General features: G+C 36.5%; 1 protein-coding gene across 5 annotated transcripts in view; it reads left to right on the forward strand.

The window, feature by feature from the left end:
• GRXCR1 (glutaredoxin and cysteine rich domain containing 1) overlaps positions 1-26,026 on the forward strand; it is a 335,749-nt gene that overhangs the window by 83,456 nt on the left and 226,267 nt on the right. For 4 of the 5 annotated variants that reach the window (XR_004350085.1, XR_004350087.1, XR_004350088.1 and 1 more), the window contains one exon: positions 11,546-11,699. The gene's annotated coding sequence lies outside the window, so the exon portion shown is untranslated. Of the gene's footprint in view, positions 1-11,545; positions 12,961-26,026 lie in introns of those variants that run through there. The other variant, XR_004350089.1, reaches the window with a different exon arrangement.

The raw sequence follows: 26,026 nt of genomic DNA on the forward strand, positions 1-26,026 counted from the left end.
CCGCGGAGCACAGGCTCCGGACGTGCAGGCTCAGTGGCCATGGCTCACGGGCCCAGCCGCCCCGCGGCATATGGGATCTTCCCGGACCGGGGCACGAACCCGTGTCCCCTGAATCGGCAGGTGGACTCTCAACCACTGCGCCACCAGGGAAGCCCTAAGCTACTCTTAATCATGGTTTCTTCACTTGCAGCTAAACTTATTTATAACTGATAGAGTAGGAAATACATATTTCCCTCCCTAAATGAATATTAAATTTTTATTGCAGTCTTTAAATTATGGGAAACTTCCAGCTCATAGCTTATTGTCCTTTGACTCTTTAGGAAAATTCAAAATTTGACATTACTGTTTAATCCTATTGGGGGAACACCATAGCCCAACTTTAACAGCCTATAGCAGTAATTGTTTAAAAAGCTTTTAATAGGGAACACTTCTCTCTTTCAATTCTTGCTGCTTTCTATGTTTCTATCTTTTTCCTCCGTTTTCCCTCTCCCTCCACCTTCTTGATCTCTGTTGCTTTCATCTATATTTCCACCTATATCCCTTTCATTGTATTCCTAACCTAGACAAAGATTATACGTATATTGACTGAATGTATTTTTTCTGTTTCCTATTATAATTAAAAATGGATGAGTAAAATATTTTAATTTATAGATTTATAATGCTGCCTTATTCCAAAAAGGATTTGTATTGCCATGGTTTGTAAATTTCTTTTTAAAAAAAACAGCTACTTTCCTAATATCTTAGGTTGCCTCTGTGAACTTTAATTTTTTTTGAGCTAATTATTCTTGACAGAAAAATAGTCATCCCTTTTCTGAGAATGATGACTAAGATCATTATAATTTACTTTCATAAATTAGAAGCAAATACAGAAACGGATAAAACTGTATTTCTTAAAATGTAGAGGAAACTTACTTGGACCTTGTGATTCCAAGGATCCAATGCCATCTTTAACTTGTTTGTCATTAGTTCATTCATTCAACAGATGTTTATTGAGAGATTTCTCTGTGCAAAGAACTATGGTCTCCTCTATTGCCCCCGCCCCCGCAAAGGGATAAGTGGGTAATTAAGATATAATTAACTTTTATCATCAGAATCACCAGTCCTAGAAACAAAATATATTTATCTCATGCCTGCTGAGATAAAATATATTTATTTCATGTTCTCTCCAGAACCAAAGAGAGAGAGCCAAATGAAGAGAGAGAGCCAAAGGGTTGGAGGCATAGTTTTCTTCCCAGGTCTTAGAGGTGTTGGTGTCATTTTGCTCAGTGACTTATTGAAAATATAAAATCCTTATGATTAGTTAAGGTTATCTTAGTCAGTTTCCTTGTTTTTGCAATGCAAACCCCTAGGAAACCTGCAAAAACTGTGAGAAAGCTCTGAGTTATTTAGGGTCATGGAAAACTCTACTTGGAAGAAGTACATGGTAGCACACAAGAAAACAGAGGGCACAGTCTCTGAGGTCTTAATAAAAGAGGTGATGAGGAAGTGTGTCTGTGGTCAAGATTTCCTCTCTGCAGGAGGCCTCCACTCTCCCACTTTGCATAATCCCCTTATTCAAGGCTTCTCAAGCAGTATTAACGAAGACAACATATTGAGTGTTTGGGTTCCTAAGATCATTTTTTTATTTTATATACCATTGGTCAGGTAGTTCTAGAGTTTAATATTAAGTTCTCTGTTTCAAAATTTAAAAGATACGGAGAGACCCTAGACAGAGTTCAAAGGAATGAATCAAAGAGAAATATAGGACTTGTGAGTAAAGATTTAAGAAGAAAGGCTCTAGAAAGGAAACATCATTTATTATTGGCAGTGAAAAAGAGATGAAAATTTATTTCATCAAAATGAAAGAATGGGTGCTTTTCATGGGTGCTGAACATAGAATAATTACAAATATACTTTAATAACAGAGAAGCTTAATATTAAAAGAATGGATTACCAAGAAAAGGCTTACCACTTCTTGGCAATTTTATGCCTTTTGGTATGAAGCCAAAATAATTGGCCAAATTGATTTTAATTGTTAAAAAAAAGGTAATTCAGTGTTAATTGATATACCCTGGTGAAATTTATCAAGGGACAGGGAGAGAAAAAACATCTAACATACAAAATAAAATTGCACATACATGAACAGTGTACATACAGTCTTATGTAAAAAATTTACATTGTAATGGACAATTTCACACAGAAAATTACTTAGCAATACTGAATCAAGTAGAAATAAAAGAAAATCTTAGTAGACCTGTAACCTTTAAAGAAACTAGATCAGTGTTTAAAAATCTTTCCCTCTTCTATATAAAAAGCCAAAATGAAAACCCAAACAGAACAAACAACAGATCTAGATCAATTAAAAGGCAAGTTATGACACATCATCAAGAAACAATTAATTCCAAAACCATATAATCCTTCCAGAAAATAGAACAAAATAAAACAGGTGACATCTTACAAATAACTTAATGAGGCTAAATTATCATGATGCCAAAATCAAATAAGGATTTTATTGATAATGGATGATTAAAAGTCATTCTTCCTTGTGAAAATAGATGCAAAATTCCTGAACAAAATATTAGCAAACCAAATCTCACAATGTGTTGAAAAAGTACATCATGAACGAATTGACTTTTCCAAAGGATTCAAGGAAGGTTAATGTTTAAAAATACATTGCAAAGCATGATACAACCATTCATTTAGATTATTCTTTTTTTATTTTTTATTGAAGTATAATTGAATTACAGTCTTGTGTTAGTTTCAGGTGTACAGCACAGTGATTCGTGGATATTTTTTGAAGATTATAGTCTATTTTAGATTATTACAAAATATTGGGTATAATTCCCTGTGCTATAGGGAATTGTTGCTTCTCTATTTTAAGTATAGTAGTTTTTATCTGTTAATCCTGTACTCCAATTTGTCTCTCCCCCTTCCCTTTCACCCTTGGTAACCATAAGTTTGTTTTCTGTCTGTGAGTCTTTTTCTGTTCTGTATATTGGTTCATTTGTATTATTTTTTAGATTCCACATATAAGTGGTAGCATATAGTATTTGTCTTTGTCTGATTTATTTCACTAATCATAATATTCTCTAGGTCCAACCATGTTGCTACAGATGGCAGTATTTAATTCTTTTTTTGGCTGAGTAATATTCCATTGTAGATCTAAGCCACATCTTCTTTATCCAATCGTCTGTTGATGGGCACTTGGGTTGCTTCCTTGTCTTGGCTATTGTAAATAGTGCTGCTATGAATGTTGGGGGTGCATGTATCTTTTCAAATTAATATTTTCTTTTTTTTTCCAGGTATATATACAGGAGTGGAATTGCTGGATCATATGTTAGTTCTATTTTTCGTTTTCTAAGGAACCTTCATACTGTTTTTGCATAGTGTCTGCACCAATTTACATTCCCACCAACGGTGTACAAGGGTTCCCTTTTCTCCACATCCTCTCCAGCATTTATTATTTGTACACTTTATGATGATAGCCATTCTTACCTGTGTGAGGTGATATCTCATTGTGGTTTTGATTCACATTTCTCCAATAATTAGCAATGCTGAGCATCTTTTCATGTTCCAGTTGGCCATCTGTATGTCTTCTTTGGAAAAATGTCTATTTAGGTCTTCTGCCCATTTTTTAATTGGGTTGTCTGTTTTTTAAATATTGAGTTGTATGAGCTATTTGTATATTTTGGATATTAACCACTTGTCAGTTGCATCATTTGCAAATATTTTCTCCCATTTCATAGGTTGTCTTTTTGTTTTGTTGATGGTTTCCTTTGCTGTGCAAAAGCTTTTAAATTTGATTAGGTCTCATTTGTTTATTTTTGCTTTTACTTCTTTTGCTTTGGGAGACTGATCTAAGATAATATTGCTATGATTTATGTCAAAGAATGGTTTACCTATGTTCTCTTCTAGGAGCTTTATGGTGTCATGTCTTACATCTAGGTCTTTAAACCATTTTGAGTTTATTTTTGTATATGGTGTAAGGGGATGTTCTAATTTCATTGTTTTATATGTAGCTGTCCAGCTTTCCCAACACCACTTATTGAAGAGACTGTCTTTTCTCCATTATATATTCTTGCCTCTTTTATCATAGATTAATTGACTGTCAGTCCAAGGACATGGGATATCTTTCCATTTCTTTGAATCATCTTCAATTTCCTTATCAATGTTTTATAGTTTTCAGCATATAGATCTTTCACCTCCTTGGTTAAGTTTATTCCTAGGTATATTTTTTATATGATTTTAAATGGGATTTTTTTTTTTTTTACTGTCTCTGATATTTCATTATTAGTGTGTAGAAATGCAATGGATTTCTGTATCTTAATCTTGTATCCTCCTACCTTGCTGAAAGCATTTATTAATTCTAATAGTTTTTGTGTGGAGACTTAGGGTTCTCTATATAGAGTATCATGTCATCTTCAAGTAGTGATGGTTTTACCTCTTCTTTTCCAATTTGGATACTTTTATTTCTTTTTCTTATCTGATTGCTGTGGCTAGGACTTCTAATACTGTGTTATATAGAAGTGATGAGAGTGGGCGTCCTTGTCTTGCTCCTGAATTTAGTGGGAAGGCTTTCAGCTTTTCACCATTGGGTATTATGTTGGCTGTGGGTTCGTCATAAATGGCCTTTATTATGTTGAGATATGTTCCCTCTGATGAGACTTTTTATTCTGAATGGATGTTGAATTTTGTCAAATGCTTTTTCTGCATCTACTGAGATGATTATGTGGTTTTTATCTTTCCTTGTGTTGTATCACACTGATTGATTTGTGTATGCTAAATCATCCTTATGACCCTGGAATGAATCCAACTTGATCATGGTGTATGATCCTCTATATATATTGTTGGATTTGGTTTGCTAATATTTTGTTGAGGATTTTTACCTATATAGACAATTATTATCAAAATTATTACCTTCCTGTTAATTTGAGAGCCCAGAGAGGGCAAAATTGTGTCTATTTTGTACACTGTTTTATTCCCAGTTCCAGGCATAAGGGCTTTTGGTGGGCACTCAGTGAAATTTTTTTTCCTATTAAATTAAATTACATGTGGTTGGATAATAAAAATTTAGTTTCAGAGGTATTTATAGAAATCAAAATGTGTTAGATGTCTTAATTCAAAGTAGAAAAGAATATTCGTTAATATTTTGAAAGGTAGAGGTAATGTCCTAAGGAATTCTTTTCAGTTCTTTTGGAGTCAGGATGGCCAAAAATATGTATCCAGTCCTCCACTCCTGGCTAATATTGGACTCTGAGCTACAGATTCTTTCTCAGAATCCTCAACACGGTCCTGGAGTTACTCAGTATCAGATAATTGGAATTGGTGCATGCAACACAACCTATTTGGTATTTCTGTTTTGTCTCAGGAAAAAAAAAATCACATTTTGTACTCTATCAAAATATTTAATTATGTATTGACTGATGATACTAGCATAGAAACAACCTTAGGAAAGCCCACCTTTTAATATAGATTCAATCTCTTCACTTTGCTTTCCCATTGTACTTACTATATGACCTTAAGGCAATGGTTTGGGACAAATTATTTATCATCTCAGATTCAGCAAAAATTACTTTGGGTTTTTAAACTGTAAAAATCTGAATGATTTGGTGAAAACTTGGATTCTAATTGCAGCTTTGTTTTGGCAAAGCTAAACCTAGATTATAAATATTAATGTCTCTAGATGATATATCTCAAGTTATTGTCCAAAACTTTTAAATAAATTCCAGCTAGAAAAAGAAACACATTTCTCAATTACTTTTTCTTTTTACATTTTTTTTAATTGGAGTAAAATTGCTTTACAATGTTGTGTTAATTTCTGCTGTACAATGAAGTGAATCAGCTATATGTATACCTATATCCCCTCCCTCTTTGACCTCCCTCCCATCTTCCCCCATCCCACCCATCTAGATACAATGGAATATTCTCAATTACTTTTGAAAAGCCATATGTTAAGTGGCCAGAGAGGTTCAAGGTAGTCCTAATAAATCACATAATAGAGGCAGTCTTAAATTGTAGAGAATTATCTTGCATAATTAATTTAAGGTTCAGAGGCAAGGTAATCAGTATCATTTTCTCTAACAATCAGACATCTTTAATTGAGTATTGCTCCTCTATCCTTAGGGGACCTTTTTCCAATTTGAGCATGAAGTTGAAAGTGTCAGTTTCAATCAGTCTTGCACCAGAGGGTACCATTTGCCCACATAAGTATCATCAAAGAGATCTGAAGATGCTTTTTCTGTGAGGGCTTAGATATTGAATTTCCATGATGAATTATGTCTTTCAGCATGCACCAGAATCTCAGTTTCTCTCCAAGTGAAAACTGAAATTTTTTCAATTTTTAATTTTTCTTATTGTTTACAGATATAATGCTTTTCTTATTTTAATTAAAATAGTGAACAACCAAAGATTTTCATTTTTTGTCTCGTGTATGGATGGATAAAGCATATATCTTGGCATTTGTTAAGTAGTTGATTTAAAATTTTTGTCTCATATTAAAAGTAATTACAACTTACTAAAGACAATGACAGCTTTAGAAATACACTGCTCTATAAAAATTAGAAAAGTTATGAAACTTCCTGGAAATAATTAGAAATATTGGGCTGAAATGGGGTTTGAGTACATAAAATCATAGCAGAATAAAAATATTGAAAATCACTCAAAATGTTAGCACTGTCTTTTAGACAGTTTTTATTGACAGAGTTTAAAAAATCAAGTGATTATATAAATTTTAATAAAAATGGTAAAGATTATTTAGTTCATCACATTATAAAAGTAAGGAGGTTTAGTTACAGTTTTGTGAGGAGTTAAAATTTCAAGTAGGGATATCATAGAGAAATGGTAAAAATCAACTAAAAATATCAGTGCTTCTAGGAGGAGCTAATTCTATGCCTTGGGGAAGAGAGTTTTCAAGATTAGGCTAGAAATATTTGTTTCCATCAGGCAAGTGTGCTTTGAAATGTTCTGATGTGGTGTTGACAGGACTCAGAAGCTAGCTTAAAAAGAGTTCCCACTGGGCTTCCTTGGTGGCGCAGTGGTTGAGAGTCCGCCTGCTGATGCAGGGGGCACGGGTTCGTGCCCCGGTCCAGGAGGGTCCCACATGCCGCGAAGCGGCTGGGCCTGTGAGCCATGGTCGCTGAGCCTGCGCGTCCGGAGCCTGTGCTCTGCAACGGGAGAGGCCACAGCAGTGAGAGGACCGCGTACCGCAAAAAAAAAAAAAAAAAAGAGTTCCCACTGGCTAATTTGTGACAATTTGAGCATTAAAAAAAGGTAATAAAAATCACAATTGATTAAAACAGCAGAGCCTAGAAGAAGCCATTATTCATAATTATGCTTAAAAGAAAATGGAAATTTATTTTCTCTTCATATAAATGGTTCTACATTCAGGTTAATTTTTTAAATTTTTTCAGGTTAATTTTTGAGAGGAAAATTTCCTCATAATAATATATACATAATATATATATAATATATAACATAATAATAGTAAAATATTGACGTATGTTTGTAGATATTATTTTTAAGGTGTGTAAGGTCATATCCATACACAAATAATAATATGACCAGCACCATTGTTATTGGTATTTTGTGGAATCTGCTTTGTTCATCCTTCTTGTATGCTTTTCTGACCTCCCTTTATGGCTAATTTGTCCTCTTCTAGAAGTATATTTTAAGTGCTTTTATTTAGAATCTATTAATAGAAGAAACAGTTTGTTTTCATCTAATGATTTACATGTTTTGCCCGCATTATTGGATGATAATTTTGTTGGACATACATTTCTAGATTGATTTTCGAATGTATTTTTTGAATACATTTTCTCAGAATTTTCTGTCTTCCATTGTAACTGCTGATTTGTTTTCAATCAAATTGTCATACTTTAAAGATACTCTTTCATCTATGGATGCTTTTTCTCTCTATTTTTGTTAGTTTGTTGAGAACAGTGGCTTTGTGTTTTTTTTTGTTTACTCTGATATCATCAAAGCCCAGAATAATGTCTCACGGTAGTTGTTCAATAAATACTTCTTAAATGAATATTGTAAAGGTTTTCACCATTTTAATATGACTTTGTCATAGAGTTCTTATATGAGTCTAAAGAGCTTAGTATGGCACTGAGCACATAATAACTACTCAATAAATGATAGCTTCTGTGTTTATTGAGAGAAAGGGATTGTTAGTCTCTGTAATAGGAGGAGAAGGAGCTATCTGTAAGTATATGTATCATAAGCTTACATTCTAGAAAGTAGGCAAAACAAAAGAACAACACACACGCACACATACACACACCGTATCTTCTCATCATACTTCCAAGTTTAAATACAAACGTTGATTTTTGTTTCTTATTCTTTTCCCTTTGGCGGCCACAAAAAAAGTTTGAAGTAGTAAAATTTACAACAAAAACGTACAAAAAAAGTTACCACTCCAGTTCTATTTAATGGTGCTACAAATATAAAACCAGAATTGCTTGCTTAAGAATAGAATATCGTCTTTGCAAACTGAAGAGAAATGTATTCCGTAGAAAGGCCGTTTTTTTTTTTTTTTTTTTTTTTGCGGTATGTGGGCCTCTCACTGCTGTGGCCTCTCCCGTTGCGGAGCACAGGCTCCGGACACGCAGGCTCAGCGGCCATGGCTCACGGGCTCAGCCGCTCTGCGGCATGCGGGATCCTCCCGGACCGGGGCACGAACCTGCGTCCCCTGCATCGGCAGGCGGACTCTCAACCACTGCGCCACCAGGGAAGCCCGAAAGGCCGTTTTGATGAAAGTTTGTTCATGCAGTAAAAAATATTAGACCAACTTTTGAAATAAGTTGTAAATGAAAATATTAAAAGTAGCAACTCAGGGTAAAGGTGATATTCTTGGGCCACGTTGTTATTGATATTTCTTCTTTCAGTGTCTTCGTAGAAGGCTCCTGTTCCATTATACCAAGACATCTAAACTTCTCCCTAAAGATCTTCAAAGAAGTGAATAGAAATTTCTCTAATGGTATTCCAGATCCATCAGATAATTCCATTTGAGATTTCTGAGGAGATTCTATGCCAGTATTTTTCATTCTTCTAACTTTTTAGGATAGGTTTTTTTAAAACTTCTCATTAGACAGAATTCATTACATTAGACCATGTCATTTATAATATTTATATGATTCCAAACAGTCACATATTCAATAAAAATTAGTCATCAAATTATGTGATCAATTTGTCTTTATTTACTTTGCTAAAACTTAAATTTATAAAACCTGCATGCTGATAGCATCTTACATTTGATGAAATTCAGTGTTCTGTAGTTTCCACTTGTGCACATTCAACAAGATTGGGTTATCAGCATTACTAGAAGGACCCTATTGTGTTTTATGTGATGATCCTGCAGCTTGGAACTTCACAGTAAGTGAGGTATTGATTTGAGCTCAATACCAGCTGAACATAGTTTCTCAAAGTGCTAAAAAAAAGGTACCTGCTAAATGAAAGAATCTTTCAACCCTGGAGTGGGGAGAATGATTTTTAATAAATGTGAGTGGTTTTTGCATGTTGCAGGGAATTTTGAAAATATCATTTATCCTAACTATACAATCCAATGTGATTTATTTGTTTTGCATGTGGAAATGTCACCTGCCATATCAGTAAACAAACGATATTGCAGTCATCAAGCCATCAGCCACTGTAGCCGCCCACGACTGTGCACCTTGAGGGGATTCAGGATGGAGAAAAACAGGATACTTGCCTTTGATATCAAGGCCAGATATATCATATCAAAGGATTGATTTCAATGAGGCCAGACTCTTGCATCTTCCTATATATAGAAAAGCGCTAATTCATTAACTTGAGATGTCTGGTTTTCTTTAGCAGTAATCTTCTGATGTTCCGACTACCTGCTTTTTGTTGCAAAAACTCCTATATATATCCTGGCTCCTCTCATACTTCTTAGGAGCAGTCCCTCAGAGCAAGCTGAGAGGCTGTCTTCCAGGCTTATGTCCTCAGCAAGTCCACCGAATAAAACATGATTCTCAGCTTTCGGGTTGTGCATTTTTTTCAGTCGACATGCCTTTTTTCTCTTTCATGGAAAACTGGCCATACGTTGGGGTGAGTGGTAACAGGTCCAGACACATGCAGGAACCCATTGCTCTGGTTCCCTCCAGTCCTCTCACACGCAGCACATGCCCATTCCTGCAAGCCCTTCTTCAGAAAATTGTGAATCTAAGGGCCCACGTCAATTGGTTGTGTCTCTTTTTCATCTAGTACAAACAGAAAAGTGTTGAGAGAGTGGGAGAAAGTTCCTTTCCCAAGGAGCTCAGTGAATATATTCCTTTGGAATTAGAGAGGAAGTTAAACTGTGGCTGAACCTTTTTTCCTTTTTTCTTTCCAAAAGCTTCCTGCTGTTTGATGTCCAGGATGATTGCTTAGACTACTCAAGGGGCCACTGGAGTAATAGGCTTGCTTACTTAGCAGAGCCTGGGTATTTCTTAAATTTGAAACAAAGCTGAGAAAGATAAATTTTGTCTTTGTAGTCCGTGTTTACAGTTTGTACTTGGTGAGACTTGTCTGTAATACATTACATCTAAGCAGTGGGGTAGTTGCTTCTATACCAATTGAAAGAAGAATGTTTAAGTCTGCCAGATGCTGTTTTCATGAAATTGTTACGATACTTATGTTTATACAAAGTTAGGTGAAAATGATCTCATAGGTTCCTATCAGCTCTACAGTTCAATTTCTCAAATGACTCAATGATTCCCCTTAAATCCATGGCACTTAAGATAATTTCTGAATTATCACATAAGAAATAATTTTCACATTTGTTTTTAGAAGGCAGAAGTTACCATATGAACTAATGGGTGCATCATAGATTAATACAGCTGCAGGTTGGTTAAGAGAAGCACTGTACATGTTGATACTTAATGTGACTTTTTAAAAGACCATATAATTTATTGGTTTAGTGCATGGGCTTTGGATTTTGGGCTGCCCTGGGTTGAGATCCTGGCTAGGTATATCAGTTAGCTACGGTTTTTTTTTTTTTGATTGCAAAGAAACAAACGGTCAGCTTAGGCAAAAAAGGAAATTTACTGGCAAACTGAAAGATTGGAGAACCACATCCCGAAATAGGAGGAAATCAGTGGTTTCGGATGGAGCAAGGAAACAAGAACTAAAGGAAATTTCTCAAGACAGGAACAATCAGATGAGAACACTGCTTCTAAATGAATGGGACCTCACCATTTTTTAAAGCCTTGCACCAATTCTTCAAGGGTAGAAGTCCCAGGAAAGAGTGTTTGGCTAAATTTTTTCCCCCTTGCAGTTCCAGTCTAGTGGAAAGAAGGATCTGGGCCTCCAACTTTTATAATGGAAATCAACTATTTTACTACTTATTAAGACAATTGCTTTTGAGCTATGATGCTATTACATTATTATTTTGTAGTTTCTACAGTTCTTTCACATACATTTGCTTCCTTAAATTCTCACAATATGCTGTTAGGTAACTAGTAGATTTTATTATCCTTGTTTTATGGATGAGAACCCTGAACTTAGGGACACTGACTAAAGCCTAAAGCCTGATGTTCTTCCAAACTGCGTGTGTTTCTTTCTACAGAGCGCAGCCCGTTACCACACTATCATCGGTTTGGGACAAAAGACGAGTGAACAACACTGAGACAGAATGTTCTTTCTGAGAAATAGTCGGATCTCGATGAAATTCGGAGCAGACTCCTTAGCAAGAGGATTGTTTGTTCGCTGCTTGGCTACAGGTTAGTTGGGCTACTGTGTGTTTCCTAGAAGTCGATGTTCTGAGAGTGAAACCCTGATACACACTCACAGGATGGGATCCACATTGCAGTTCAACCCTGTGATCTTGTGATTTCATTGCAAAGATACCCAAGCCTGTAAAACTCAGTTTTGAAAGTTTAGCTTTGATACTGTTAAAATGTGACAGTACAGAAAAGCAACGTGTCACACACCACAGAATTTTCCAGAGCAGTTCTTGGCTGCGTGTGGGGGGCAAAGCTGCATTTATCTTCCTTTCAGCTTGACACCTGGACACTTACACTTAAGAGTGGGCTAGTCTGTTTGATAACAGGCTCAGTTTTTGTCTCTGCAAGGTGACATCTCTGCTGGGATAAATACTTACTTAGTCTAGGAGGCTGTTTTTGGAAACCATGAGGAAGCTAGCATTGTCTGGAGTCCATCTTCCTTTACTGCTCTCTGCAACAAGAAAGCAGATGTATGTTGGTAGTAAACAAAGTCAACATTCTCCCACTTTACTAAGAAAACTAGCAAGAAAGGGATCAGAAAAGTGAGAACATATTTAATTTCTCTTGGGACCTCCTGACTGGGTCCTTATTTCTTTTATGTTACTTTCTTAAAGCACTTGACATGAGATTCTGAGAACAGCCCATGTTGCATGTGTTCTGCTAAAACCTCAAGGCTGCCTGGTGTTCAGCATCCTTTTCAGTACTCACCCTTTGCTGCTTATTTGAGTTCTTATAGTTACGGTCTGTACCTCCTACGAGACTGTGAACTCCGTGAGAATTAGAGACTATTTCTCATCCATTTTTTGGCATCCTTTAGTGCCTCTCAAAGCGCAATCTGTGGACCAGCAGAATTGGCACCACCTGGGAGCTTGTTAGAATCTCCTATTTTGTTCCTGACTTACTGAGTCGGAACCTTTGTTTTAACAAGATCCCAGGTGCTTCCCATGCACATTAAAAATTGAGCAATGCTGCTCTGTAGCACTTTTCATACAATATATGTTAAATAATAATAAAGATAATGAAGCATAATAAAGCATGTGAGGGAGGTAATTATATATCACTGATAGAACGCCCTCCACTGCCATTTTTTTTCTTTCCGCCTCTTTAACATTCTCGAGTCACCCCAGAATCCTAGAAGCAATGGAAACTTGATCCTTCTGAATACGGATGAAGTTGGTAGTTTCAGAATCTACTTGCCCAACTCAAAAAAAAAAAAAAAGAATTAAAATAAGTGATCATGCAGTGAGGAGGGATGAAGGAAGAGAGGCAGTGCACAGCAAGCTTAGTTCTTTTGTGCTTCACTCAAAGACTTCTTGCTGCCTACACATGGTTGTCACCGTGAGCTCCAAGGAGCAGTAGGGATCCTAAGGCTCTGTCTCAGTTTCCCTCATCCCTCCATCCATCCTCAGCTACCTCACTCACTTTTATCTGTTTCATTTATCGATTTTTATGCCCATGCTTTATTTGGAGGAAAAAAAAATCACAACTTAAAATATAGACCAAAAAATAAGCACAAAATGATCCCCACCCCAACTCAAAGAGCCAAGTTAAAAACCACTTTGCTAAGCCATGCATTATAATATTGTATTATCAAGGAGTGGGTTAATAGTTACTAATGTGCTCCATGCTCAGTATACTAATTGGCATTTAAAAATTTTTAATTAAAAGGATAAGGAGGCAATTTAACCAAAGTTCACCAGTGATTATTTGCCTTCCCTGCTCTTCAAGTTTCTTATGTTGGAAGCTGGCTATTTTGTTTACCCACAGGCTTCATTCTGGGGGTAGTTATGATTGCATAAGCTCAAAGCGCTGTTCCAAAAAGTTATTGATATTTCAGTTGAGTTGGGCTCTGTTCAGTATTTGTGGATTGCATGCTGTATGGCAAGGACTGGGGTAGTAGCTGGGTCTATAAAGGGGAGAATGACACAGTCCTGTGCTCTTGAGAAACTTGTAGGCTGGTAGGCTGGACAGGCATGTAAATAGATCATTTCGAAAGACTAATTTAAGTGTTACGATACTGGGATACTCAGGGTATGCGGGTCTCAGGAGAGAGGAGCATTATGTGATTGGAGAAGAGACACTTCTCCTGGGACTGTGTTTTGCATGAGGGGTGGAGGCAGGTGAAGAAATAATTGCTGGAAACACATTCCAGGTAGAAGTCACAGTGAAACTAAAAATGCTGATGTATGAAACAGCATGTTCTATTTTGGGGACTTTGCCAAGTGCAAATTACAGTGCAGGAGAGGCAGACAATGAGGCTAGAGAGATAAGCTAGTCTTTGGAAAGAATCTGCCAAACTTGACATGCTTGAATTTATCTGTAAATAAGTGATGTCATGAATTCTACATTAGGAAGACAACCACTCCCACCGCCACCACCACTGGTTCAATAGAAAAATGCACTCATTTTCAAGCTTACTGTGAAAGTATGCTCTTTTTTCCTTAGGGTACACTGATCTTCCTCAGTAGGAGAACGGCTTATGAAATTATGTCTCTTCCCAGTGTCCTGAGGGAAACAGGCATGAACAGTGGGAAAGAACTGTAGTCCAATAAGATAGTATCTAAGTCAGCACTGCATTTATTGAGGGCATTAAAAAGAACACTCAACATTTTGCATGACTTTGATATACACAGCTGTAGTGGTATAGAGCAGTGAGCTGACCTGTGGAAAAGGGAACAAAGTCTTTGTTTTTGCAGAAACCACCGCTGATGCATTGCAGTGTCTAGAAATTTACAGTCGTGGGTATCAGAAAGAGGCATATTATTATTAATAACTTTATTGAATACACTGTAAGAGGAAGGAAGAAAGTACTTATGTATCCCCCATATACTCTCTATTTTCTTCTTGGTAAAGGAAATGATTTATGGTAAGAATTAAACTCCATGAGGGTTAACGTATGCTTTTTGTTGTTGTTGAATTCATAACATTTAAACATATTGTAGGCACTTAAGAACTATTTACTGAATAAATGGATGTATGAGTTAATTCATTAATCTCAAAGGGGATAGACTGAGTTTTTCTGAGCAATGTCTTATTAGCTACATACTACCACTGATAAAAAATAATGAAAACTACAGGGAATAATATCCCTAGGAACATGGAGATGAGTGACATAATCTAAAGGTGGGAACTCCTGTTGGTCAGAGGATTCCATCAGGCAGTGAGGGGGTAGGTGGTGGGTGATGGGGGTAGATACAATTTGAATAAAAAATAAAATATGGAAATGTTATCTGGGATTCTAAGAAATTTTCAGTGATATTTTAAAAACATAAAATAAATTAATACATGCTTATCGATAAAATTCAAGCAAACAAAGACATAGTTATAAACCTAGTGTTGCCCTAGTGTGGTGTAAGAACAGACCAATAAATCAATAGAACCAAATAGAGGGCTCAGATTGGACCCATGTATACATGGGACCCCAGGTGGATTTATTGTGAAGCAAACAAAGCTTAGGCTTCAGGGCTCCTTACTTGCTTTGGGAGGGGCCCTCCCAAGATATTCACACTGTTGTATGTTTTAGTGAAATTTGCAAAACTAAGTTACTTTTATTGCAATTAGTGAGGACCACTAGCTCTTGCCACTCTGACTGCCCCTTCATTACACTTCCCTTTTGTGTCATATTCGAGCGTCCATGGACAGTTTGAATCCAGTTGAGAGGAAATGAGTTGGGAATGTGCCATTTTAACTCCAATTTGCAAGATGCATAAGGGGTATGAATACACAATTTAGAGAAGAGGAAATTCCCAAAGGTAACAAGTATGGTCAAGGTAACAGTGTATGTCAAAATACTCATCATAGCTGGTAATTAGAGGATCCCAAACAAAATGCGTCATCTCTGTTGTAATTATTACCCCCAGTCAGTTGGATAATGGCATATGCTGGCAGGAATGTGGGGACACAGGGATCTTCAGGCCCTGGTGGGAGTATAGTCTGAGTGTATTTAGTTTGGAGGTGGCGGTATTTAATAAACTAAGTATATTTGTTCCACATGGCCCAAGAGTAATGCGCTGGATTAAATATCCTAATGAGGTTCTCATATCTAAAAATATTGACTGCAGCGTTATTTCTGCCACTAAGGCAGTGAGACAAGCTGGCTGTCCATCATTAGGAGAGGGGATAAACCAAACGGAATAGTATGCAGCAGTTAGAAGCAGTGGATTAGGTGTTCACAGAGCAATGTGGATGGATCCTAAGACACAGGACTAAAAGAAACCAGTAAGAAACAGAATTTTGATGTAAATATGCAACACAAATAAATATTGAATACAAACGTATACATGTTTGTACATGCTCACAAAACAATACACATGCTGCGAAAATGCATCAAAGTAAGAGATAAACTGTAAACACCAGTAAAGGATTAATAAACAGGTCTAAAACTTGGTTCCTCTCTCCTTGCCTGAGGTAGTTCTGACCTTAGCCAGACCCCTTTGTTAGCAAATTGATGGAATTTACTAATTGGAAGGTAACTGAAAATCTTCCAGGAGGTACCATGTTCTGATTTCTTACCTAAGGAATTTTTATAGCAGGATGTACCTGGTCTGTCTGGATTATTTATTATAAATTAGTCATCAATTTATGGCTTTATGAGCCATAGCTGGGCTGGATAATGGAAGTTAATCACATAGACCTTCTTACTACATAACCAGAAAGTATAAAGGTTGAGAGAAGCACAGAAGTAAAGGGCTTCCTTGTGCCATTTTGTATTGACCATTGTGCTTCTTGCTCTGAACCCAAAATGCATCCTAATGTGAAAAAGGGATTTAGGAAGATATGTCCTGATATGATGCGGCTCCTTTGTGTAAACTTGACTAAACATTAGTAAACTTGGTGCTTGGTAAGACGTGGGTTTTGTGAGCCTGATTGATGATTCAGCTCATTGTGTTAGTATAAGCACATTGTAATAGTTGCTTGGGAGCACAGGTAGAATACTAAGAGGGGGATAAAAATAAATAAGTAAATAAATTAGTAAGTAATATAAATAAGAGAAAGCCTTACTAGGACAAATGATGATGATATGCTATGAACGGAGGATGTGATTTAACTTTCATCAGCTCTCATCAAAGAAGGTCTACTGTTTTAGGGTGAGTTGTTATGAAATGATAGGTAACAAGAACACATTTGGGTATTTGGAAATGGGACACTGCCATAAAAAACAGTGAAACGTGGACTTCATGGTGGGTAAACTTGGGGACATGTTAATAAAATCTTAAGAGCCATGAGGACCACGTTAGCAGTAGCTAAAAGGGCCTCAAATAGCCTGTTGGTGAGAGATTAGAGGAGAGAGAAAATGTTATTGGAAGTTGTAAGAAAAGAGACACTTGTCATATAATAGAAGAAAGTTTATTAGCACTGTACCCTGCAGTAATATGGAAAATAGCAAATATAACTGATGAACCCCGTGATCGAGCTAAGATTTCCAGGCAGAACTGTGACAGTGCCAACTTCCGTCATCTCATTGCCTTTCATAAAATACAAATAGAGGGAGATGATTTAAAAAAAGAAACAGTTCATTTTTCAAGCATAATTTAGAGGAAACATAAAAGATTAAGGACTTGCTGGATTCGAAATAAAATTTTTCATTCCTGGTCTCTTCACATGATGATAGATTCTCAGAGTAAGAAAGATCATCAGGCAAGTGATTAAATCCAGAGAACAGTGGGAGAAAGATGGTATAAAAATAAAGCAAATAGTGTGTGTTTTAAGATCCTTTCCTAAGATAAATTAGGTGTTTCCTGTCTTCAGAAAGTTTGGATTCTGTTGTAGATTCTGGTGGAGGAGACAGACAAGTAAGCAAATAGGTACAATTTAGTGTAATAAGAGCCCCAGTGAAAGAAACATGGGATGCTATGAAAGCATGTATTAGGGACACTTTACCCTGACTTGGGAAGGAGGAAAACATAAGATCAGGCTTTCTAAGAGGGCCATGCCTAAACTAAGCCTTGAGGAATAAAAAGGAGTTAGGGAAGGTGGTTGGGGCAGGGAGAGAGAGGTGATGATTTCAAGTAGAGAGAGTGGAGTCATGTTAAAGGGAACCTCAGAAAAATCTCCCAAAGGAGCCCTGAACCACTCTTGGCACTCCTCGTAATCGTTTTCTCCTTTTATAGGAACAAGTAGGATCAACTGGCTATAAAAATTCATTTTTTAGAAAGATTTTTGTTATAATTTTTAAAAACTTCTGCAGAAGAAGAGACTAGTATAATTAACTGTCATGTATTAATCACTTAGCTTAAAAATAATCAAGCTCATGGCCAATCTTATTTTGTTTATGTTTACCCCCTCCCCCATTGCATTATTTTAAAGCAAACCCCAGGCATATATAATTTCATCTGTAAACACTGTAGTTATCTTTAATGCATAAAAACTCTTTCTGATTAATAATATAATACTTTTATCACACACACACAAATTAACATGAGTTCTTAATATTGATGCTTCCTTTTGCACAAGCTAGGCCAGTGGGTTCCTTCTGGGAAATTGATCACTTAAGTCACTCTAGTGCAGAAAGTGAGTTATTCAGTATTTGAGGTCATTTGTTAAAAGTTCCTTTTCTCGGGGAAAATTATGCTAGCTTCCTCTTTTACGGGTATTTATGAGTAATAGGCTAGGGAAAAATCTGTCCTTAATTGCCCCAAGGAGTTATAAAAATGTAAGAAATGAAAGTCACTATGGGATCTTAATTTTGTTCCTGAGTGAAGTCATAGAAAGTATTGGGCATTTCCTTTAGGACAATGGTCCATTTATTTTTAGGGAGGCCTAGCTGCTGATTTCAGAAAATCCCTATCTGGTTTGCTCTTAGTGCTAAGTCATCTCATCTTATACTAGCTTGGGTTCTGGGCTGATCTGGGTGGGTGAATCTCCCTTACCTTTATTCAGAGGAACAAAATTCATTGTTGTGAATAGCTAGCACTGTAGATAACAGGAAATTAGGAGATGGGGTAAACAAGACCAGCCCTGGTACCATAGTATCTCGGGACTTCTGTTTAAGTATGAATTACAATCAAATGCTACCTAGCCTGGAAGTAGTAGCTACAGGGAAGAAATATTCAATTTGACTGAACCCAGGATATATGCGTATAGATTCAGAGATGAGAGCATGACATGTTCTAAGCTCTGCAAGGATTGAGTCAACTATAGGGTTGGTAAGGCAAGTGCTGGAAAAGTTAGTAGTCACCAAATGTAAGCAAAGAAATTAGGAATAATTGAAATACTTTAAGTAATAGATTGCTGTGATCAGACTTGTGTTGGAGCGGGGCACATAGGAGGGCACAGAAGCCAACAGGAGACTATTTTATTCCAACTAAGAGAGATGATTAGTGCATGAATGAAAGTAGTGCCGATGACAGCCATGACTGTGGAGAGCATGGAAAGATGTTTGTAGATCGAATACATAGTACAGGCAGGCCAGTTGGACAGGAAGTTTAGAGGAAGGAGTCAAAGATGGCTCCCAGGTTTGTGTCCTGACGGTCTTGAAGATCGGTGGGATGCAGATGTTCAACTGCAGTGTTTCTTGGCTGATGTGCAAACTACTGGATTACTTGTCAGTGGTCATTGCCACTCTAAACCCCATTCAGTATTACAGCAGTGGCATTTCTGAGGTCAGGGCTATGGCCAGAGGGTTAATTAGGGGATGGGTCAGGCAGTTTGTATTGGAGCAAAATGGTTATTCATCTGACCTGTCCTCTGCTCAGCACAGAAAACAGGCCCCAAGTTCCCATGTTCCAATGAACTTCATCATATTCCCTAAGGCTTTTAGTTACTCTTACACTAAAATAAGGCTTTATTTGGTCTTTCCAAATTCTGGAGTCTACTTGACGATCTATAATCTTATAGATTATAAGAAAAAAAATTGAAACACACTTTGATTTAAAGGGTATTGCATCCTAAAATTAAAACTTTCATAAGTTAGATAGGCCTTCATGTGTTATGTATCCCTGCATCTTAATATTGATCATTTATTAAAATCTTTAAATTGATCTTTATCTCTCATCCGAAAAATGACTATAACTCTTGGGCTGTTTTCCTTCTGGGTAAACCAGAAGAAGAAGCAGAATATTTAATAATAGATTGTTCTGAATCCCAGGGTCTTAACAGGCTTTATAAACTGGATGGGGAGACAGAATCTTTTGTTCTTTTTCAGAATAATTTATACCAGCATTTATGGACTGGAATAGTTGGTTTCAGCCACCTGTTTTCTCCGTGGACTGTTTCTTCCCTGTATAATATATATTTCTACACTTAATTCCAAAGGTTAGTCACCTGGCATAGCCAGAAGGAAAGCAACACAATGGTAACATTTATTATCTGGAAGAGAGACACATTTTCCTCTCATATCTTTAATATCTAATACTTCTTTCTAGTTTTCAAATTATGCAGCAGCAAAGTGTTTCACATACCTGGGGAATACCTACTAACTGGCAAACATGCAAAGTCCAGGAAAAATTTTTGGTGATTTTTTTTTTTAGTAATGGAACAAGTTTTTAATTTATTATCTTGTACCCAGAAGTTAGTTTTACTGGTGACTTACTAGGCTCTGGCACTGATGGTTGATTTGCTGTTATATCAGTTACTTAATTAAAATGAATTATTCATAGTTTTTCCTGATGAACGACCTAATTATTATGCTAATCATAATAATCTAAGTCTTCAATGTTTTCTGACGCATCCTGCCTAATGGGGTTATTAACTATGTGTATAATTATAGTCTTATAAAAATTCAGAAACATGGTTTGACAGACATTTTTATTTCTATTTAGACCTTCAAAAACATCAGATATAAGATATCTTTTGCCCTGAACTCAATTAATCTCTTAAATGTCATTTTCTCTTTCTAATATAAAACTGAACGAGTATAATAAATAAAATGACAACCAACTTCATTAGTAATACTAAGAAGTGGAAGAGATTTTATACCCAGTCCTGCTTTTGAGAACTTTAGCTAGCATTAACAAGAAAATTTTCCTCCATGATGTGGGGATTCTAATGAAAGCAAAAGCAGTGAACTGACCTGATATTTATTGTTATGTTGTGAAATCTTACTTGTCCATAGGAGAAGCAACTATGCCATCCATGGGTTCATTAACAATTGACTGTATCAGGGACATCTTTCCTTTACTTCTCTATTACTTTGTTTAATTTCTCAGCCCCAAATCATCATACTTGCATATGCTTATCTTATTTCAGGGCAAAACTTAATATTTAAAGATATTAGGATATTCTTTTGCATTCAGTAATAACAACCACATTAATAACCAACTCGCAAGGGCATCTAAAGCTGGAACATCTGGCACACAATCAAGGTAATAGGAAGTGATATTTTGATATCAGGTCGCAAATCAAGCAGTTTGACAACCTATAGCTGGGTATATATAACCAAGAACTAATTAGGGTTCGAAAACACATGCTTAATTTTGTTGCAGTCTAGTTGTTAAAGGGATTTTTTTGAGACTTGAAAACAGTAATTCATGGCTTTTGTGAAACATGAAGCCTATTCTGAAGAAATAAGACTGACTCTTTTTGGTTGCAACTCATTTTGTCTTTGAGCACACAGGTATAGATGATGAAAATGAACATTTTCCATTATTTAATGGCTTATACTTTTTACAAGATTTTTTCCCTTATTTTAACTCCCTTATTTTCTCTAGCATTTAAAAACCATCGATTTCCATTTCAAGCTCTGAGATCAATAATTGTGTCCTCTGGGACCTGCAAGTGGAAGACATTTGAGGAACTTACAGTCTTGCTTGTCATTCTCCTCTTCATCCTAGTCCTTTTAAAGAGCCGAGGTCCAGCCACGAGAGGAGGCAAACTTGTGTGCTGTGGTCTGATAAAACGCTTCCATTCTCATCTTTTGGGAGCCACTGTGATTGAACACGTTATTGGATGGGCCAGCTCAGGTTGTTGGCCTGAGTGTACCCTCTATACAATGGTGCTGATTCTCCGGTTGCAGGATGGGGGATGTCATTTGAAATGTTGGGTAGCAGAACAACGTGAAATAGTTTCGGTTCTGCTTAAATGATTTTTGTAATTATGTAGGATATAAATAAAGAAAAATTAAACTAATTCCTATTTCTAGCATCTTGTTGAGGCAGCTTCAGCTATATTTTGGCCCTGACTTCCCTTTTCTTTTAGGGTCTGTCTTAGTCTGTTTGGGCTGCTATAACAAAACACTACAGATTAGGTGGTAACTTATAAACAACAGAAATTTTTTCCTGGTAATTCTGGAGGCTGGAAGTCTGGGATCAGGGTGCCCACGTGGTTGGGTGAAGGCCAGACTTCTTGTAACCTCACGTGATGGAAGGGACAAGCAAGCTCTCTGGGGACTCTTTTCTAAAGGCACTAAACCTATTTATGAGGGCTCTGCCCTTGTGACCTATTTATGAGGGCTCTGCCCTCATGACCTAATCACCTCCCAAGGATCCCACCTCTTAATACCATTGCCTGTGGTGTTTGGATTTCCACATATTAATTTTTGGGGGGCGGTGAGAAACAATGTTCAGACCATAGGGTCTGTAGAGAAAGGACACTGTAAAGCTGAAAAGCATTATAAAGACTCTCTTTCAACTGCCTCATTTTCTCCCCTCCCTAAGGGGGACTTTATCTTGACTCTGGTTGCTTCAAGGATGGTGGGTATGATGTAGCTCTGAGATACCTCCTCTCCAAGCTCTCCTTAAAGTTCAGTTTCTCCATTTCATTAAAGGAGGAGGAGGAAGAGGGAGAGGAGGTAGTTACCTTAATTGGTCAGCAGTGATGTCCTTCTTTTGCTGCTTTTCTGACTCACAGTACTTTACAATCAATGTCCTTTCCATGGTGGGTGACCAAACACTGACGCCTCATGGGACACACACATAGGTTTGCGGGGAGGCTTTGGAGGATGACACTGCACATTTCCCTGCACTGTAAACTCCAGTCTGGCCCTTCTCCTTGTACTCCCCCTTGACTCTGGACAAAAGAAGCCATCTTTTAGCCTCTTATTGGTGGGATTCTGATCACAGGTGAACTGAGCTCTTGAGTGGGGTCCTGCCAAGATAGCTCAAGCCCAGCTGCCTTCTCTGTTGGTCATACGGGCTGTGGGAAACTCTGGCATCATTTCTAGGGTTGTCATGAACAACCCTGTCCGTGTCTTCAGGGACTTTGTGAGAATGTCTTTTGGACACACACCCAGGTACGATATTTCTGGGTCATATGGGACATGCATTTATTTTGACCAGTGCCCAGTTGCTCTCCAGGAAGTTTGCACTGGTCTGTATTTTCACCAGCAGTGGACAAAGATTCATATTTAACAATATCTCTGCCAATAGTTAGCATTATTCAGCTTTCCAATTTTTGCCAGCCTACAATCACTTAACTTGTATTTCTGTAATTGCCAGTTGTTTTGATTTGTCATCTGTTCGTCAGCATCTTGAGTTCCTTCTATATTGGATATTCATATTTCCGACTCATTTTTCTATATGGGTTGTTGTCTTTCACTACACATTTGTAGGTGTTTCTTGTATATTCTAAACGTTAATCCCTGGTTGGTTTTACACTTTGCAAATATCTTCTTCCATTCTGTCAGCTATATATTAACTTTATCCATAGTATCTTTTATTGACCAGAAATTCTTCACTTTGACGTAAACAACTTAATTACTCCTTTTTCTTTGTTTGTGCTTTCAAAGTTTTGTTTAAACAATCCTTCCGTTGCCTCAGATCTGTAGCTATTCCACATTTTATTCTATCAGCTTTCTAGTTATATTCTTCACCTTTAGATATTTACTCCTTCGTAGTTTCCTTTGGTGTGTAGGGTTAAGCTGGGATTCACTTTTTGCAAACCATTTTACTAAATAATTCATTGTTTCCCCATGAATTTGTGATGCTATCCTTATCTTATATAAAAGTGTCCCCTCTACATGGTTTATCCCTGAGCTTTCTATTGTGTTTTTTTGGTCCATTTCATTGTTCTTATGACGATATTTTTTTGTTATTATTATGAGTTAAAAGTATGTATTTATATCTGGCAGCTTGCCCTTCTTTTTTTCATCTTTTTAAAGTTTGGCTTCCTATTAAATAATAAAATTAATTTATTTAATTCTTTAAAAATCCAACTGGAAATGTGATTGGTATTACATTGAATTTATAGAATAGTTAGGAATAGTGAATATCTTTGTAATGTTAAGTCATCTTATCTAAGAGAATAAAATGTCTATTTAATTTTGTAAATCAACTAGTATGCCCTTTATTAGGGATTTTACGTTTTCTCCATACCATGTGTTCTTATGTGTTCATGTTGTGTGTCCTTGGTTAAATTCATTACTAGATATTTTATAGCTTTTTTCTTTTTCTTTTTTTTGCTATTGTTATGTTTTCTAGTTGGTTATTGCTGGGGTAAGTAAGTGCTATTGATTTTTAAAGTTGTTATATTCAGGTAAACTTCTGAACTTTCTTATTTCTAATTGCTTCATTTGGTGATAATTCTGTGGTTTTATTAGGAGATGGTAACATCTAGTGCAAATAGTGATTATTTTTCTCTTTTTCTTAATTATTTTTCTTTACTTTTATTATTGGTAGGACTTCTAGTACTGTATCAATCAGTTGTCATTTATTGGGTATGGTTCTATAATTTGGAGGGTATGCTATCTGTGTTTTTCCACTAACTGTAGTGTTTGCTATAAGATTTTGGTATATAAGGTTTACCAGTGAGAGGGAGTTCTCTTCTAGTCTTAGTTTGCTAAGATTTTTGAAAAAGATAAATAGTTCCTGAACTTTATTAAAATCTCTTTGCCTCATTTAAATAATGATACAACTTTTTTCTACTCTACTAATAAGATAAATGGCATTGATGAGTTTCATGGAGTGTAACTAATTTTGCGCTTCTGGGATTAACCTCATTTGAGCATGATGTCAATTTTGGGTTTTTTTTTTTTTTCAAATGATCTGTTGGATTCAGTTAGCTGGCGGTATGACCTTGGGGAAGCCATATGACCCTTCTATGCCTAAATTCCTTATCAGTAACGTGGAGATAATAGTCAAAGAGTTGTCTTTGAATTACATATGTTCAGGGCTTAGGCAAGTTCCTGACATAATAAAACCTATGTAAATGCTTATAATGTAAATTTTTTTTGCGATCAGTTCAATGAGCTTCTAATTTTCCTCTCTTCTGTACTATCTGATTTTGATAGCAAAATGATACTAACCCCCAAATGAGTTGGGCACCTTTGGACTTTTTCTTTTAATTAATTTTTATAGGATTATAGTTGCTTTACAATGTTGTGTTAGTTTCTGCTGTATAGCAAAGTGAATCAGCTATATGTATACATATATCCCCTCTTTTTTGGATTTTCTTCCCATTTAGGTCACTACAGAGCATTGAGTAGAGTTCCTTGTGCTATACAGTAGGTTCTCATTAATTATCGCTTTATACATAGTAGTGTATATGTTCATCCTGATCTCCCAATTCATCCCACCCCCCTTTTCCCCCTTTGGTTTCCAAAGCAAGCACATTTAAATAGTACTTACTTACCCTCCTGGTTTGAGAGGGTTTTTTCGCCCCTCTTATTCAAAAAGACAATAATGACTCTTGAATATGATGTTAGCTGTGGGTTTGTCATGTATGGCCTTTATTATGTTGATGTGTGTTTCCTCTGTGCCTACTTTCTGAAGAGTTTTTACCATAAATGGATGTTGAATTTTCTCAAAAGCTTTTTCTGCATCTATTGAGATGATAATTATGGTTTTTATTCTTCAGTTTGTTAATGTGGTATATTACACCGATTGATTTGCGTATATTGAAAAATCCTTGCATTCCTGGGATAAATCCTACTTGATCATGGTGTATGATCCTTTTAATGTACTGTTGGAGTCAGTTTGTTAGCATTTTGTTGAGGATTTTTGCATCTATATTCATGAGTGATATTGGTCTGTAATTTTCTTTTTTTGTAGTATCTTTGTCTGGTTTTGGTATCAGGGTGATGGTGGCCTCATAGAATGAGTTTGGAAGTGTCCCTTCCTCTGCAATTTTTTGGAACAGTTTCAGAGGGATAGGTGTTAACCCTTCTCTAAATGTTTGGTAGAATTCACCTGTGAAGTCATCTGATCCTGGCCTTTTGCTGGTTGAGTGTTTTTAAATTACTGATTCAATTTCAGTCCTGGTAATTGGTATGTTCATATTTTCTATTTCTTCCTGGTTCAGTCTAGGGAAATTGTACCTTTCTAAGGTACAGTCCCACCCCTCCAGGCTGTCACAAAGCACCCTATCCCACCCCTCCAGGCTGTCACAAAGCACCGAGCCAATATCCCTGTGCCATGCGGCTGCTTCCCACTAGCTATCTACCTTACTACGTT

This window comes from Phocoena sinus, chromosome 5 (genome assembly GCF_008692025.1).
Source record: "Phocoena sinus isolate mPhoSin1 chromosome 5, mPhoSin1.pri, whole genome shotgun sequence".
NCBI classification, from domain to species: Eukaryota; Metazoa; Chordata; class Mammalia; order Artiodactyla; family Phocoenidae; genus Phocoena; species Phocoena sinus.